Source organism: Strix aluco, chromosome 1, assembly GCF_031877795.1.
Source record: "Strix aluco isolate bStrAlu1 chromosome 1, bStrAlu1.hap1, whole genome shotgun sequence".
In the NCBI taxonomy this organism is placed as follows: domain Eukaryota; kingdom Metazoa; phylum Chordata; class Aves; order Strigiformes; family Strigidae; genus Strix; species Strix aluco.
Genome location: NC_133931.1, coordinates 137,125,087 through 137,143,945, shown reverse-complemented (window position 1 = coordinate 137,143,945; position 18,859 = coordinate 137,125,087). Strand labels below are relative to the sequence as shown.

The 18,859-nt window shown below is 38.1% G+C and overlaps 1 protein-coding gene and 1 long non-coding RNA gene across 4 annotated transcripts in view; both read right to left on the bottom strand.

The window, feature by feature from the left end:
* The window catches only part of HDAC9 (histone deacetylase 9), a 489,787-nt gene that overhangs the window by 351,319 nt on the left and 119,609 nt on the right, over positions 1 to 18,859 (bottom strand). The gene's annotated exons all lie outside the window — the stretch shown is intronic.
* The window catches only part of LOC141928567 (uncharacterized), an 89,200-nt gene that overhangs the window by 18,387 nt on the left and 51,954 nt on the right, over positions 1 to 18,859 (bottom strand). The gene's annotated exons all lie outside the window — the stretch shown is intronic.

The window sequence follows — 18,859 nt, the reverse complement described above, 5'->3', positions numbered from 1 at the left end:
AAAATATTTTTTAAAAAATCTTAAATTCAGAAAAACAAGCATCACATAAGAATAGGCACAACTGGCTAGAGGAATAGAATTGGAATATTATGTATAACTTGAAGAAATCCATCAGAGACCAGCTTTTACTAAAGGGTAAGGAAAAGATCACAGTTTAAAGATAGCCATTGGAAAAAGAGAAGCAGAGAGGCTGAAGTGAAATCATTTCATTCCACAGCAGTGAGCTGCTTGTGACTCAGAGACTCTCTCCAGTTTCTAGTGTAATGCTTTTTGTGCCTCAAGCTCCGGCGGGTCCCTGAGCCTTCACATTGCACTCTCCACTTCCCCACGTACGTATGTCCCGCAAGTGTTTGTACAGCAACACAATACCAGCATTAGCCCAATACAAAAACATCCAAGTAGAAAAGTGTTTAAAGCTTGTGCTGTATTAAGTTAAAATGTAATACAAGTAAATGTTTCAGTTAATAAAAAGTCTCTGTAATAACTGTTAATCATTGTGCATTAAGATAACATTTATCATAATAATATTCATTACAATGAATAAGCTGATTTGTTAATAATGCGGATTTCACATGCACTTCAACGAGATTCCTTTATTCACCAACACCACAGCCGTTATTTTAAAGTACTTCCAAAAACAGTAATGCACAATGTTAATCTGAAATCCATACCTCAGTTATTTTCACAAAGCAACGGGCAAGGTTTGTTTAGGAAATTTCATGCCAAGCTTCAGAAGTGTGCACTCTAACCTTCTGCAACACATAATTCAAGATAAACACTTTCTTCATGACAGACGTTTCAAGAGATGAAGGAGTGGAACAAAGGCAGAGAGTGACACGAAACACAAGTTCTGCACCATTAAGATGAATGGACAGATTAGCTGGAAAATCCATAATGACACGTCGGGCTGGCTGAAGTGGTTCTGTTTATGTAATTACAGCTTTGTTGCTTAAACGATAGGAAGCTCTGAACAAGACCTTTACCTTAGTACCCCTGCACCAGCACTTCAGCAGTGCTTTGGTTTCCCCGTCCATCAGTGCCAAACACTGCAATTCACCTGACATCTCATTAAAGGCTTTAAAAGAGTCACCTTCTAGAGGACAAGTGGTTCATTAGGCAAACTGTTACGGGCTAAATACAATCGTTATGCAAAACGTGCCAAGCAACATTCAGGTATATTGTCAGCAAGGGCGAAATAAAAGTCAAGTAACACACTCCCATCCAGTGCAGCCACGCTTGACCCATGTCTCTTGCTTACCAACAGACTGCAAGACAATGCCTTCTGCTTGCTTTAAAAAAGAGCTCTATCCAGCCTATCTTAGATGCAAAAACTGAAAGTGCAAGTCTGAGTGTGCTTCACTCTAGAAAGAAAAATCAAAGCAACTTGGCATGCAGGAAAGCCCACTACAGTCAAGCCTGCCTTCTCAATTCATGTCTACAGCAACATTAAAGACCACAATAAGACCACAATGAAGAGGTGTGCCAGGTATTAAAAACTGACCAAGGTTTTTCTTTCAGTGCTGACTTATCATGTCCTAACTGGCATGATGCACACTTACTTACTTAGAGATTACAGCAGGAAAATTATCTATATGACTTTGGCAAAACTGTCTCTCTTGAAATACCAGAATCAAGGAAAAGGAAAAAAGCTTGAATTTGTGCATGAGTGCTCTGCATTGATCACTAGGAAGTCACGTGAAGGCTGCTTAGAAAAACTGAAATATTTTTCTGAAGTTGAGAAAACCCTAGTCCAAGGTTTGCTGAGCACAGATTGCTGCAGGACTGCTGTGTGTAGAATAAGATGGAATTACTCACTGATCTTCCATGTTCTCCTTCTAAAAAGGTGAATATTATATTGACAGAGATCATCCTATGAAACACACCACCTGTCCTCAACCTAACAATTACCTCTGTTTCTATTTCACAGTCACATAATTTCCTTACAGCAAAACCAGCATTAGCTCATGATGAAAGGTAATATGTGTACAATATGTGCCGAAAATGATAGGAATGCTGGAGAAAATGCTTTAGAGAAACATGTATTGACTCTCGTATTCCTGCAGTTGAATGTGATGATCAGTTTGCCCCTTCTAGTCTTAAACTCCATGAATCCATAGAAAATGAGGAATGGAACAAATATACCCCCAATATTAGCATTAATTGAAGTTGCAGTAATCGTATAACATATTCAAGTCTGCTTCAGAAAGCCACTACCATGGCACAGCACAACATCTGAACTCAGTAGTCACAGCTGTGTAGATGATATCGTTGTAAAGGACATTAGGTCATGAAGAGACAGCAATTACAGCCACTCATGCCCAGGTTGATATACCACCTACTTAAGGGTTAAGGGAGTACACAGTGCTTCAGGAAATACTTCCACGAGTAATTCTCCTGCACAACACAGGGAATCCAATACTCAGTCATATCACAGACCAGATCCAAAGCAGAATATAAATAACTACAATTTTCCAAACTCCAAATCTCAAAAAAAGTTTTCCTGACCTCCCATACAGCCTAAGCAGCACCAAAACTCACCAAGCACTTTCCTTTGGGTCTGAAGATGCTGTAGGCAAGTCAGTCCTTGTGTAAACCACAACTGCTTTGGTCCAATCTATGCAGCACTTTGGCTGAGCCTGACCTCTGACTAGCCTAGAAACTAGGCAGAGTGGCACCCTAATAACCCTAGTGGTAGCTGTGCTCTGTATGTAACTAACATGTACCAACGAAATTAGGTTTCTCTCAAAATTGCAGTCATAGCAGCATTCTTTTTAAAGCATAGCTGTCCCAGAAAAGTAGTAGTGCTTCAAGAGCCCAGCCAACTTTCCCCTGAAAGCCTGGTTTAGCAGGAAATGGGAGACCTAGATCCAGTTTGCTTCTCAGCTGGAGGAGGTCCCAAGCATAACTTTTGCTTTCCAAGAAGGTACCTGAATTCAGACAGTTGGACAGTCGGGGTGGCACAAGGTAAAAAGCAAGCAAAAAACGTACCTTGCTCTGGCTGAGTGGTGAGGGAAGTTCTAGGTCCTGATGCCTACCCTCAAGATTATTTTTATTGTTTCCTAGAAAGTTCAAAACCAGAGTCACAGCCCTATTACTGGTTTTTGGGTTTCTTTTTTAAAAAAAAATAATAAATGGCAACACAAATTTAAACTCTTCAGTTGTACCATACATCTTCTGAGCATGTGTTAGGATTCTGGGCAGGGAAACTATGATTGCTATAAAATCTCAACAGTCAAAGAAGCTGATAAATATAGCTTGCAATGTGATTATACTGAAACAGTTTGTTCCAGTCATACGGGACTCTTGACTTGACATTCCAATTAAAAAAAGAAGTGACAGAAAAAACATTTCAGAGCCATACTTTGGTATTAAGTCAAGGATGTGCAGAATTTTCTTCTTCTAAGATTAAGTAATTGGAACAACCACCATTTTAGCTATGGCAGTTCCTTATATTTTCTATAATTTCCTTTCATGTCTAGATTAAATTAGATAAAAACTTCCCAAATTCATAAAAGCAAACTCTTTGTCATCTCGATGACTACATCTCCTTATTTCCAGCATTAAGTTCAAGGTATTTCGTGGTGGTCTTTTAAGAAGGAGAAAAACCCATGAAATCTCAAAATTGTAAAAGATCAGCACCTCTCACCCAAAAAAATAGCAGCTCCTGAAGACAGATTGATAAAGCCCAGGTTTATGCATACCAATTCCAAATTACTTCTCATAGCAAATTTTTCTGTAACTGTCAATTTTTTTCTGACAGGAAAAATCCTTCTATTGGTCCTTTGTTGGTCAGGGTCTTGAGAAACAGGTATTTAGCCTGGAAAACAGTGGGCCATGCAGTCCAGACTACGACCTGATCATCTAGACAGCTTAACAAAGCAGGCTACTTTCTCACCATCAAAGTGCATCCCACTGAAAGAGCTATAGATCCTCTGGGACTTGCCCGGAGCGCCAGTTGCTCTCCCGGTGTCAAATCCTGCAAAGGAAGGAATGCAGTCCTGCTAAGGGGAGGCTGCCAGCGCTGAGTTAGCATTTGCACTCGGACCAAAGCAGCTGGGGAGGGGAATCAGTCTTTCAAGAATAAAGAAAAGTTGGCTAGGAGTTCTCCCAGTAAAGGACTACCACAGATGAAAAAATGCTCTTACTCTGCATAGTAAAGGAAATGGCACATTAAAATGCCCATGTGGATTACAGATAACTAAAAATCCTTAGGGCAGTATTGCTTTTAGTAGCTTGAGTAAATTCTTTTGCTCTATTAACAATCAAAACTCAGCTAAAAAGCAAAAAGTGGGTATCAACTACTTAAAAAACATCTATTATTATAAATGTTGAGTTCTCTGACCTCATTTTGATTACTGCCATGCAGGCCAGGCCAGAAAAAACATGCGATATCCTTTTCCTAGTTCAAAGGAATCTGAGTTAAGAGTCTGCAAAAGGTGCAGCAGGAAGAATCTCATGCTTGAGCATCTTGAACTTAAAGATGCAGTTTAAATTTACTTCTGTTAACAAAAAAAAAAAAAAAAAAAAGAAAAGTAGCTGTAAGGCATAAATTCAAAATCCAGTGAATCTGGCCAAGCATTCAACAGTGCCAGGTTCTGTCGTGACAGTCCGCCAGTTCCCAGGCCGCTTGTGCAGCCGACCGAGGAAGAGGCTAGCTTGTTAAACTTTCCATTAGGTTACGAACAATCTGCTCTCCAAATCACATGGGTACTCTAAATGCTGCCATCAATTCAGTTCTCTGTGTATTTATTTGCTTTTAATTAGGGGAGTCTACTGTATACCACTCCTATAAGAACTTATTGAAAAGAAAGCAATAATAGGGCTAATTCTCCTTAGCCTGTCATTTACACCATTTGAGAGTGAAAGTAAAAGACAGCCATCCACGTTTATATGATTTGGTACTGATGTAAATGAATGAAAATGTTTCAGGTTAAACAGGTTTTTAAAGACACTATAAATATTCTTCTGAAAGCATATGATGCTGAGCACTTACTTCCACACCTCCCCCCCCCCCCCCCCCCCCCCCCCAAATCTATTATACCCATTCAAGGAGATAGGAATTGATACAAAATTTTCAAGAAATGTTTTTATCATCTTTAATCTCAATGAGCAACAGTACCCACAGCAACATCTATATTCAGTTCTGCCCCTGAGAGGCAATGCCCATTACTTGCTGAATTTACTTACAAAGTAACTTTTTATCTCTACCACCTGCCCAATATCGCTGGACTGCATGTGCTTGGGTTTTTTGTCGTATCTTTCACAGTTGCTTCCTTAAAGGACCAAATTGTGAGAATGCTACCAAGGACAAGACATGTGGTTTAACCATCTGCTGCAGCTACTGCTGACCTCTTTACCTTAGCTTTTCTTTATTACCAGAAGCATAGTACCACCAAATGGCTGGAAAAATCAATCAGAAGAATGCCAGCAGGTAGACAGTGCCATCAAACACCTGTTTATACCGTACTATAGTGTAAATGACCCTTCGGACACGTTTAAAATTTACTTTTTTACCGAAACTATTCTCTACATGTCTGGATGAGGCCCTCCAAAATGCCTTAAAAATCTAATAAGGAGCCAGAAATTCTTGTGGTTTCATTCCAGTTCTGCTACCGACTTGTTGTGTGGTCTTGGAAAAGGCACTTATCCTTTCTCTGGGTTTTATTTCTCACATATGGTGATATTAATATGCAGTAGAAACTAAGGCGGTATCATGTGTGAAACTGACGAAAAAAGTTGACATACACAGCAAAAAAACCAACCAAACAAAACCCCTCAACTATATTCATCATCATAAACCTCATTTTAAACACTGAGATTATTGTTCCTTGGCAGATGAAAACATAACTGTGAAAAACACAGGGCATGAGAGCAAAACCCAACAGCTACTATATGTTATTCACCTATTGCACATTCTTACTCAGTGGTGTCTTGACATGAACTTTCTTGCCTTTCCCATCCAGGGAAAGTATACACCACTACAATTTACCTTGGAGTAGATGATGCATTGCAAGATGATGCCTCATTCAGCCTATGGTATCTTTTTCGCATGCCATTCATAATCATAAATCCCACTGCCTAGCACCTTTCTCTAAGAGGCAGCACTCTGAATAAGGAATAGCAGGTTGCATTTCATTATCATTATGCTCAGCAAACTGACAGAGTTACCCCCAGGGCCAGCAAAGGTTTTCTGAACTTGTGAAGACAAGGTTGCAGCATTCTCATCGAAAGTACACATACAACTCCTGATCTCTGCATTTTACTACAGATAGTAATAACTTAAAATATTAGTCCAAGCCATGCGTCAATTTTTCAATATTAATAAAACTCAGTACAACATACTGACATCATGTCTAAGTTTCCCACTCTCGACTTTGAAAAAATGCAACATGTTCTGGAGAGCCAGTACAATAAGTAACCTAAAGATTTAGGGGCAAGAAACATCAAATACATGCAGTGCACTATTAATTTCTGAGACTGCCTTAAAGGGCATGAGTGATGCAATACAGGACCAAGTCTCAGCAAAATGGCTTCTGAACCTTACTGAAGCTTACCAGGTGCTGCTGAGCAAAGGGCTCTGAGGTCCTCTCTGAAAGACAGTTTCTTTCCAAACAAGATGAGCCTTGCAGACCTTCTGCTGGGGAAAAAGATTTTTTTTTGCCATACTGCCAAACAATTAGACTTCAACAAATTTCCCGCTTTGTTCCGGGGATGAAATGGATGCATGGAAAACAAGGAAGAGACTCAGCTTCAGACTGTTGAGTAGCTGCACAGCTGGACACTCGTTTCAGCTCCAGATGTAACCGGGGCCAAAGCTGAGTCAGGGAAAGATGGGCTACTGAGTGCTCCAGGAGGTGTCAGTTCTCCTGTAGGCTACACAAAACTTTCCACTTGAAGTTTTGTTTTGTGTTAGTTAAATTAGGTTTTTTGCAATAAAAAGTTTCTTTATTGGATCCACAGAGAGCACCTTCTGAAGCTCTGGAGGAAAGTTTCCTATCAGATCTCCCAAATGAGAGAGCAGGTAGAAAGTCATGAAGACCATGCAGGAAATCATCACAGCATTTAGATACATATTACATAATGAGGAAATTATTTCCTATGTACCTCACTACAGCAAAATTGACACACAGGGTTTAATTTCAAGCATGCCAGTTGTACTGTGAGGAGTCTCTTTAACCTGCAAAGGTCAGGGATGGTCTCTCAGCTCATTAGAATACACTGCAACGTGAGCCACATGGAAATCTTTTTTCCCCATTAGAAATTCTTTCATGCATAGATAACTAGCTATTTTTATAGAAACTGTGAAAAAGAATCATATCTGAGATGTCATAATTTACCTTAAGGTCCATGAAGCCTAGAACAGCACTGTAACAAATTTTTAAGGTAGCAAGAAGGACAAACTGTATTTCACACTGGCAGTACTGAAGACGTTGATTTTATTTTGCCTGAAAAAACCCATGTAGTTCCCAGGAAAGCCAGATGGACAAAGGGACTCATTCGATTATAATTTCCAAAAGAAGAATAGCATTCACACCTAATTTTGGAGAAATTATAAACTTACAGGGCTTCATTAGAGGATTTTGCAGCCATTAGAAACTTCTCCGTCAAAGCACAAATACGAAAGAAAATGTTTTCTGATGCTTTTAGGGAAGTTTGTCACCAATATGTATTATGTCCAAGAGAGTTCACAGCATCTATAACAATTAGTTCTCAAAGGAAAATATGCCTTGTTTTCACACGATATTCATATTAATTATGTCTATGTTGTGAAAAAGCATTCACAGAACAATTTTATCATTAGCTAACATCTTAATGATGATAACGTTGCAGTTTTAATATAAAGGAAATATGTCCATGTATTTAAACATTTAGATGTAAATGTTTCAAGAGTTGGGGTATCCGCATTTGGTCTGTTTCTTCTGCAGCTAAAGCATCTGTTTGGGAAAGACACAGCAACCTAACACCTGCTGTTCAAGGCAATGCCCTGGCACAACAGAGAGTACATTTGATTTTGCTTGAGAGGAACAGACCTTAAGGTTCCAGCCCTTTTATCTTAAAAATACTCTCCAAATATCAGCATCTTCCCTAAACACATCTGATGCAGACACTGTGTTATTTGTTTCAAGGTCTTAGGAGGATGAAAAACAGTAGGAAAATTGAAACTACACCTTCATCAGTCCTCTCATGAAAAAGCAGGTGGTTGTGGCCAATGCAAAGAGTAAAATAAGATCCAAGGGATGCTCCATTTAATGCCAAAATTAGTGACCTGCATGTATGTCATGAACTGCCTGTGTTGCCTCGAGATTCCATGTTGCTAGAAAGTATGAACAACAAAAAAATAGTCTTCTAAAACTATACATGTATGTCTGGGTGCCTCTACTTTCAAAATGTCATTATGCACTGGAATTTATTGTCTATTGCATCATTCAGTGGAACGCAAGGAAAATGCAACAGATTTTAGGCTTTGTTTGGTTGGTTTTTTCCTTTTTAAGCAGGCAAATCTTTTGTTTACAGAAGGATGAGAAATGGAGATACCAATTTAAATTATAAGGGATACCTGTGATCCCTGTCCAAATTACAGTTTAAAGACATTACTTCTTACATTTTATTTCTGTCTTCAGGAAAAGACCTGTAACATATAGCAAATGCAATACAGTCACCTTATTGCCTCATGAATGCACCACGACTGGAAGGTTAAAGTTTGATGACACCTTGTAGAGAGTGTAACACATGATAAAAATTAATAAAACCAAGACCATGACCAAGCCACTTTATTTGGAGTGAGTGCTTTAGATGCAAAGGTTCATTTCGCCCTCCTTGAAAGTTTATATCGCAACTGAGCTTTCTCAGCATTAAATCTCTGGCTGAAGACTTTCACTGGGCAAACCTGTTTAGTTCAGAAATGGTACAAAGAAAGAGCTGGTAACTTCTACTGTAGAACTGACTTAGCATGATGCATCTGTCACCCTCCTACACTTGCCCCCCACTTCGTTCTGAGATTTCTGCACATTAGCTACCGGCACTCCTTTCTCCCTGCTTCCCAATACGACAAAGTTAAGTTTCATAAACAGTGAAGTGTGTTAATTCAAACAAAACACAGGACAGCAGTTCTTTTTAGGCAGTAAAGTCCTGTCTGCATATTTCAGCTGTTGCATAATTGTTACCTTTAGCTCATAAACTTCAAGGTCAACTCAAGGTCAAGACTAGGTGTTTAGCACATGAAACTCAAGAATGCTGCTATAGGAAGCATATTTTATAAACCACAATATTTTGTTCCCATTTAGTTGTGTGCGTTGGGTTTTTTTTCTTACTATCTGGCAGTTTTTAGTCTGCCTTCATAACATGTACATTTATACAGTACTTTTAACTTAGAAGTATAATTTTTATACTTGGAATGCAGGCTAACGTTTTTCTATACTCCAAATTTGACTATAACATCCACATCAAATGTAATAACTTTGTTTGCTGAAGAGCAGAACTCGGCCACTAAAATAAGCAGTATTTATTCAGAGCTGGTATCAAACATTTGAAGAAATTTATGCAAGAGAGAGAACTTCAGTTTCACAGATTATTACTAATAGTTCTCTCATATTGAAAGCCATGATAAAGTTTACGCTAATATTCAATGAAATACAATACAATTCATATCGCTCTGACTCACTTCTACATGTTAACTGTATCACAGCACTAACAGTAACTGCTAGGATAACTTGTCCTCATCATAGATATTTTATTCTGTGTAGGACAGAAGCACACTGTATAATGTTAAGAAAAACATTAGAAGAAGGCAATTAGAAGAATACTAAAAAAGTGCAAGGGAGTTCACAAACTAAATACTTAAATCTTTGCTGACCTGAGCCTTCACACAATGGTAGTTCAGAGTGGTGACTGGTTCAGCACTCCGTCTTGTTTGCATGCTCTCGATACCCAACATACAGCAAATAATGTCATTGATTTCTTTCAATTACATTACAAATGATTAATTTGCACCCAGGGAATAAAAGGTTGCAACAGTAGCTTTTGCATCACTCAACAACAGAATCTAGCATTTACAACATGACTCAGGAGCACACAGGAGGGGAAAAGTAATTTACTTAGCGTTCTTGAATTCTTTGTGGTACAATGAGAGTATATCATGATTTATGGCTAAATAACACATATATTTTTCTCGGGAGAAAAGCCTTTCATAACCTGCTCATTTCTGTGGCACTCAGGAGTTACAAGATCCAAGTCCACTCATAAGTGTGGTGACCTGCTGAAAGCAGTTTGATAGCCTTTTGATTAAAAATAGTTCTACGTGCTGCTGTGTTTTCAAAACATGGGTTAAAATGCTAAACCACTAGAGTTTAAAAAAAGTAAGCTTTAATGATGGTGCACAAAATTAGTTACTTGTTGTTTTTTAAAATGGGATCATTTATTGTTAATTAAGCATTCTTTTCCTGATTTGATTACATAAAGAGTTGGTTTGCCACACAATAGCTATGAAGGTCAGTACGGCTACAGGAGAAACCCTATATGCTGTGACAAATCCAATAACCACCAGGGTATTTGGTTCATACAAATAAAGCGTTTCTTAAAATATTTTGCTGATTCGCTAAGGTATTGGGAGACATTTTGCTGAGTGAGTAGCATGACATTCCCAGAAGGAGATCTATTTTATAGTGAAGTTGTCAACAAATTTGCTCGTCGGATAAAAGGTTGGCACTTACAAAGCGAAGGGTGTATGAACAGGTTGCAGGGATTGGGGTGCTAAGACTAGAAAAGGAAGGGTGCAGAGGAGTAGAAGGATGAAACTGCTTTCTCAACCTCTGTTTCTACTTAGAGGGGAAAAAGGGTGGAAAGTAGGAGTTTTCTTCATCTGCTGGACTAAACAGAAAATATAAACATTCACAAATTGTAGTATCTTTAGTTTTCAAAAAGAAATAAGGCATCAAGGAAATTGTTAATGCTGTATTTCAAAACTGAAACATATGTGATTTGTGGTAGGAAGGGGAATATCTCCTCATTCCCCCTGAGCACTGCCCAAAGCATGGCACGCACACACACACACCCCAAAGTACTGTGCCAGCATAGCAGGACGCAGCCCCCTCCATCACCCCTGCTGCATGCTCCCCTCCTTGAAACATCATGGGCAATAGCTATGAAGCTCAACATGTTCATTGTGAAAGACATTTTTGAGTAGTACAGATGGCAGTAAGTTTAAACCTCAAACTAAACAAGTAGGAATTAATACCGTGTCAGAAGGAAAAAGAGTAATTTACGCTAGGAAACAGTTTCAACTCCATGTCAAAGTTTGCCATTGCAGTTTTAAGGAAGACTTCTGGCTCCCTCTAGGGGTTTCTATCTGCCCCTTTACAAAATGTAATTTTTTAACATACCCTATAAAACTATTTCTCTCTCTTATATCCTGGTAAGGGAGAAGAACTATATGTTTCTGATATAACTAGACATGTCAATAATACATTTTACAATTTTGGGGAAGAGATGCTTTTTTTTTTTTTGGCCCTGTGTGGAAAAGGTAATAGGTATAACAAGCCCCTCCTTTTCTTTACCGTAAGAGCAAAAATTCCATGTGCATTTGTTCTTAAATAGCCACAATCTAACTGTTTGTGAGAAAATATTTCAAACCAAAGCAATTATGTCCACATCTTTATAGTTAATAATCTCACAGCCAAACTCTGATGTGAACCATTACTAGTTTTTTTTAATTCAAGTACAATCATCTGTCATATTTGTGCACTTCATCACTTCCAGGTTTTGTTCTTACTATTATTCTGAATAGTTTTAAAACACATTATTTATTTTATTTAACATTTCAGCCTATATTTGTATTTGGAACCTACCAAACAAATTCAAGCAAAGGAATGAATGACATTGTTGTAAATCCTATTCTAAAGATCGTTATCTAGTTACATCTCAGCTGGAACTTACACACTGCTAGCACACAAGGAAAAAGCTCAATACTTCAAATTAAGCGAAACAGTAACAAAAGAAAAAAATCACAAGACAGAGAAGCAATGAGATTGCTGTTTGTAATCTGTTACAAAACACTTCTGCTCTCTACACATAACACAAAACAAGGTAACAAGGCCTAAAAATCAGTGTGCCTCTTTCCATTGCCTTTACTGGGCAGGTCATCCATATTTTGCCTTTCACAGAATGCAGGTAAAACAGGGCAACGATGCATCATTAAAAGAAACTAGAAAGATGCATTATTAGGGCGTTTTTAACAAGATCTCAGAAATGTCATCACTGGCTCATTTCCCTGCAGAGTGTGTGTGGATCAAGCCTGGCCCATTTGTATGAATCCCTTGCAGCATCAATCACTTCAGCTCTGGGTGCTCAGCATGCTTTCCATTGGCCGATGGCTGAGAGGCTAGGAAGTACTTCCAGCAAAAGTTTAATAATATAAAACTAAGCAAAACCAGCATCAAAGCCAAGCAAGCTAACACATGCAATAAGAATAAAAGCAACTCCAGGTATCAGTAATTCCATCCAAATGCATTGCCCAAATGTCTGTAACTTGCTTAATTTGAATCTAATCAGAAGTTTGGAAGCCCGTCCAGGAAAATGCAGCCTCACCTCTCAAACCACTGCACAAAGCGAGTCAAGAAGCAGCACGGCAACAACAAAGCTATTGCATGCATGCCCGCTGCACTTAGGGGGATTAGCTGGGGGTCAGGCTCCCATGGCCGCACCTGCAAAGCTCAACGCTATGACATTAGCTAATATCCTGCATAAATCATATTCCTTCTGTTTTAAAGGCAAATAAATAGCTGTGCATGTGTCCTTTGACCTTCATTGCTGGGAAACCTATGCAGTTCATCTTTATGGCAATAGACCACGCTCAGTGAACCACTGCTGGCAGGGCGTCTCTCCAGTGTTTTAAGGAGAAATGAAATTCAAAGCGGCTATACCCATAAAGATTTTGGGGTTTTTAATCCTTAAGAAGTGGAAGGGACTTTAACAAGTGTGAAATAAGGAAATTTTTAAAAATATAGTAGACCGTGTATATGGACTATACAGCAAAAACCACTGTAAGAAACCCCTCATAAGACATGTACGGTATTATATCAAAAAAGAAAACATCCAAATCATGTCTGATTCAGAAAGCATATAAGCTTTTGATCTTATTTCATAATATGAGGACAGAGATGAATGAATTTTTGCCTGCCACAACTTCTATACTCTAATTAACATTTCATTTAAATTCAGGCTCAGATCCCAATTGTAGGTTCAGTCTATATGCAAAACACTGTTATTTATTCTTTACCAGAAACTTGCAAATACCAAATATATAGACATGTTTGCATAATAATCATATTTTTAATATATGGAATAATATTAACCAGATAGAACTGTTACTAGAACTATTATTATTTACCAGACCTTAAAATGGCAATAGTTCCTTAAATAGCTTCTCTCCTTAGAGGGTATTGTTAAGAAGTTAAGAAATACTTAATCTTAATGGGAGGAGTATAGAACAAACACATCATATTGAAATAATCTGTTTTCTTTGAACTCTAATTTTACAGTTGATCATGTAAGTCAGTAACTTGTGAACCATGCATCTAGAAAAATCGCTCGTTAGGTAGGGGGTTGATTTTTTTTTGCTTTTTCAAGAAACCACACAAAAATTGGGTATATGCACACAAAATAACTATTCTGTTATTTTTCTGTTATTTGCACTGTAGTGTACTGTAGGGAAACAGTGTAGTGTCCTAGCTAATCATAGAATCCTTTTATGACATCTAAGAGATTTTAAACAATCTCAGATACTAAGAGATTCTGACAATCTAGCCAGGAAGGAACAGGAAAAAATCCATTAATTGTAATAATAAATTCTATTGATGTGTAATAAGCACATAATATGTTTTAATGAAACTCTGTTTCTCACACACCCAGAATATTTACAGCAATGTAATATAAATAATAGAAAATTATTGAGTAGCAGAATAAAATTATTCAAGAATGAGAAATAAAACTAAAAGACTGCTTTAAAAGTTTAATTCTAGCTTCTTTTCAAACTGGCAAAAATCTCTATTATTTCTACATAATTAAGCTGCAAAAATTAGATATTGAATACACTATGAAATTACATAAATGAAAGTGCATAAACTGCATAAAGTACCACCAAGGTGAGTGTAACATTACTGTAATTTCAAAACCAATGCATTTGAATGCCCGTACTAACCAATGAGAATTCAGCTTTCTTAGAAAAATACAGCTGTGAAACAAGAGTGGAATAAAATATATCCAGGTTTCTTTTGTGCATGGGATTTAATTCCACTTTGAAGTTTAGTTATCCACACTATATTCCAGGACTATCAATGCTCCTTTGCACAATGCCTCGGTTTAGTGTGTGTATAGCTTATAGGAAGGGACCAGACCCTCTCCTCTCTGCAAGCAGAACAAAAAAGAGGAGCACAAACCTGAGTGGGATGCAGAATCCTGAGAGGTTTGGTATGAAGAGGTAAAACGACTTGTCCGAGATCCTACTGGACTGCAGCATTCATGGGAACATAAATCTTTTGTATTTAAACACAAGGCTGCGTTTTTTGCTATTTTATTAGATAAATAAACAGTATATGTAAAATATGACTTTTCATTACACCACTAAACCTACTTTGCTCAGTCAAAATCAACTTAATGTCACAGGCTTTTTTCTATCTACTTTTCTTCTTTCCCTCTACATAATTTTCTCTAAATTAGATTGAAAGCAAAGACTTGATACAAAAATCTGGTTAAGCACAAAGATATCTGATAACCTGAAAATCTCAAGCTAGCTTCAGGCATGAGTGGGTTTTAATCAGAATTTGGCAACTTAAATGTATCTGCAACAGTCTATATGCATCAGCTCAGATGGTGGTTTTACTGATAAAAATGAAAAGAGCAATAGACACTCAAAAGGTTTTCTAAGGCAAAAGTAGTGGGACTGGGTACTGGATTTTTCCCAATACTCTTATTTGAAGATAAATCTAACAGAATTCCCTCACCCCAGTTTTACAGAAGAAAAAAACAAAAAACAAACAAACAAAAAAAACCAAAAAAAACCCCAAAAACCCAAACCAAACCACAAACAAAAAAAAAGCCCAAACACCACCACTACTATTTCTGGCAGGAGTTTCTTGTTTAGAACTTAGTTTGCTAAGTCCATTCTCATATAAGCTAAATATAGGTAATTAACAAAACTAACCTAGAAGATGAGCAGAAAATCTGAGATGACTTCTTGTCCCATAAATATAAATCAATTTTAATTCAGAACTGTTTAGGGATATAGTTTATATGAGCTCACTTGGTTCAAGACTGTATTTTTGATGGATATGGCCTTCTGTTTGTTCAGCTGTAGAAAAGAGGAATGTAATCCAGGTTGATGGTGAAAAAGAGTAAACAAAATGCCATAAACTGAAGATTCTGGAATTTATGACACCAGCTTTAGATATAAACTTGCAAAAAAAAAATAATTAAGAAGCATTACAACTCCTGAACTCCCGAACTGAGATGCAAAGCCAATAAATAATCATCAATATAAAAGGAGAACAGAAGGAAGTAAAACAAAGAAAGAACCGAAAAACCCCACCCAAAACCTACCAGAAACACTACAGATTGTGTACCGCATTTTTAATCTTCAGAATTTAATTAGCCCAAAAAGAGTATTTCCATCACTCTGACACACACATTGTCTGTGCATTCACATAGATATGTATTTGGCAAACATGATAAGCTTAAACTATAATAAACAATAACTCGAATGTATTTCACATTTTTTTCTAAATAGTAGATAAACTCATTTCGACTGCTTTGAGAAAACTGTATCTTCTTCCTGGCCTAACACACAGAAGTACTTAAATAAAGCCTCATGTGTTTTAGTTAGTTACCTCCATCACTTAACCACTCTGACCAGTTTGGACCTGCTCTTTCCTCCCTGGCTCCAAAAGGCTCTGCACCACTACCAGGGACCCCAACCTGGAGAAGAGACTGGAGAGCTGCAAGCTGGGGTTTGTTCACACCACGCCTGCAGCACTAATGATGAAAATACACAGAAGGCCAAACTGGAACTTTATTTGAAAATAATCAAGCAATACGGCCAGCAGAGGGACCCGTAAGGCAGAAACAGCCATGAAGCTATGCAGTCGCAAGAAATTTCTATTCAGAGAGTAGTTTTGGGATGGTTATGGAGAGTTTTGCACTGCGTGTCCCCTTCCCAAGGGCTTTCCCACAGACTGTGTGCAGATCTTCAAGTGCTCTGCCCAGTAAAGAGATCTCCTTGTGCTGTATTTTCTGAAGAGAGTTGGGGTTTTTTTTCATTCTTCTCCCTCACTGCTGCCATTCCCACTTAACCAGCCAGCCTGGGTAGCGGGGTGACTGAGGAGGGCGGGAGGGTGAGCTTGCCAACCCCTGGCAGTTTTGGCAGCAGGATGAAGCGCCTGTCCCCCCACAGACTGGCTTCTAAGAGATGAGCGGTCAGGCAGTCGGTCACCCACTCTGAACTGGCTCCATTCAAACTGCTTTTGAAAGGATGACAAAACTTCACTAGTGTTATTTATCTCTGTTGATCAGTCCCAGTGTTCCTCAACCACAGGTCAATGTGGGAGAGCAGGTGAGTAACATCAGTCCCACAAGGCAGCAGCCTTCTCCTGATGCATTCGCAGTAGCATCACAGGAAATGAGAAGGCAAAAACACAGCAGAAAGATTCAACGAGCCTCTCAAGCCAAAGAAACAACTAATCAGATCAAGCTATTAAGACATCCTGGCAAGCATGAGGAAGACCTACCTCAATACTCCTTACTTTATGACAACAAAGGGCAATAATCTGCTGTTCTAGCTACACTATTAGACCTGTCACCTCACTGTGATAAATTCAGTGCAAGGCATTAGGTAAGATTTGTTGCTTCCATTCTTAGCTTGCACCACTAAATATTATTAACATGACTTAATTTTAAAGTCTGTACCACTACCTTTCTTAAATCAGGATCTATACTTCCTCCTTTATTTAGAAAAAACCTACCCCACCCCCCCAAAAAAACCAAACAACAACAAAAAAAAAAAAACCCAAACAAAACATAAATATGCAGTTCATTATCTAGCAACCATAACCACAATTTCACAGGCCTGAAAAACAGTAAGTTTCCTTAGTATCTGGCAATCCTCTATTCGACAGAATTATCGGGAAAGTATAGAAACCATCTTGCCACCAAAATAAAACACTTGAGTCCTGAGACACTCAATAAATAGGGTGTTTTCTTGATATTTCAATGTTATTCACAAAATCACAGCTAGGGAAAAAAAAAATACAAGCACTTCACATAGAGTACCCATAATTACTGTCCTCCCTCTTTGGCATGATATTCAATTCATAACACTCTTGACTTAGAACACTGTTGAAAACTAATAGAAAAATTGTTTAATAATCACTATCCAAGCCAAATTATGTTTGTAGATATTTATGCCAAATACGAACCAAATATTAGGCTTATAACAAGCTAGCTGATAGAACTATGAAATCACCGCATGAGTTGTTTAAGGAAAGGAGTCTTACAAAGGCAGAATGGACTTTTTAGCTGCTTGCTTGCAAGCACAGCCCAGAACATGGTCCCCCTCTTTTGAAACAATGACATTTTCACAGTATTAAAAAAGCCCCACCTTTTAATCTCAGGAAAACACCGCTTCTTAGAAGCTTTGGTGTAAGTAACCAGTACCAACCGCCAACAACACCCTGCACTGGAATTTACCTGGACACTGGAATTTACCCAAACAGCCACGCACAAAGTGCTTCAAATAGCATCTCCAAATACTAGGGCACCTGACAGTGAGTTCAAAGTAATTTTGCATTTTTGGTGCACTCACTACAGAAAACTCTGCAATTTTGTGCAAAAGAGGGATAAATGACAAAGAGAGGGCAGCAATGATGTACAGGCTACTTTGTGATTTTAACCTGTTGTAGCTGACTTGTAATTTGCTCCTACCATTTTTACTGTCACAAGCATTACTGGAGTTTAATCTTAAACACTCCCTGGTACAACCCTTAGATAATATATATCTTAATTTCTTTTTAAAGCAACACTGACAGTTTGGAAAAGAATTTGTAGTTTTTCTGCAACATCTAGGTGGTTGCCTTAAATCACCATAGTGATCCCGTGACTAACATCCATCAGAAACTTCCCGTAGTAATGCCACAGTGAGTTCTAGCAACTAACCACTTCTGACCAGATCCGTGCTCAATGTAAATTGGATAGAGCAAATTTAGATGAGATATGAGCCATGTGTCTTTGACATAAAACTAAAGAAAGTTCCAGACATCTGCCTCAACAGGATTTTGTTCAAAAAAAAAGACTCCTACATACCAGTTATAAATATACAGAAGGTTATATATATTTATTCTAGAAACATATATTTGATAAAGATGACCTTCTCTGCAGAATGAATTGGAAAAGTTTGTTGGTGAGAACATGAACCATGGAAATTAAAAAGGGTGCAGACAGCATTCTGTTAGATCAGGGCTTGTGTTCAAAGAAAAGACTACAGTAGGGCAAATAAATTGTAAGGATCTGGCTTTTTTTTTATGTGGATATTTAATAAAATACAGAGTTGTACCGTCTGTATGTAAAGCAATGTAATTTAACTATCTGTGGCTGTACTTACACCATGATCATCAACTGCCCACATACATATGGTATGGAAATACTGTACAGCCTTTAGTTCCTCAAACACATGGGTCTGTACTGTCTGAGCTCTCTCTCACTACAGAAGGAAAAGCAACCTGTCCATACGTGGGGTCGGTTCCAGCCAGGAGATGGCAGCAGTAGGCAGAATGACTGCAATGATTCCCTCATTTGTTTTGTGTATATGCTCTTATGG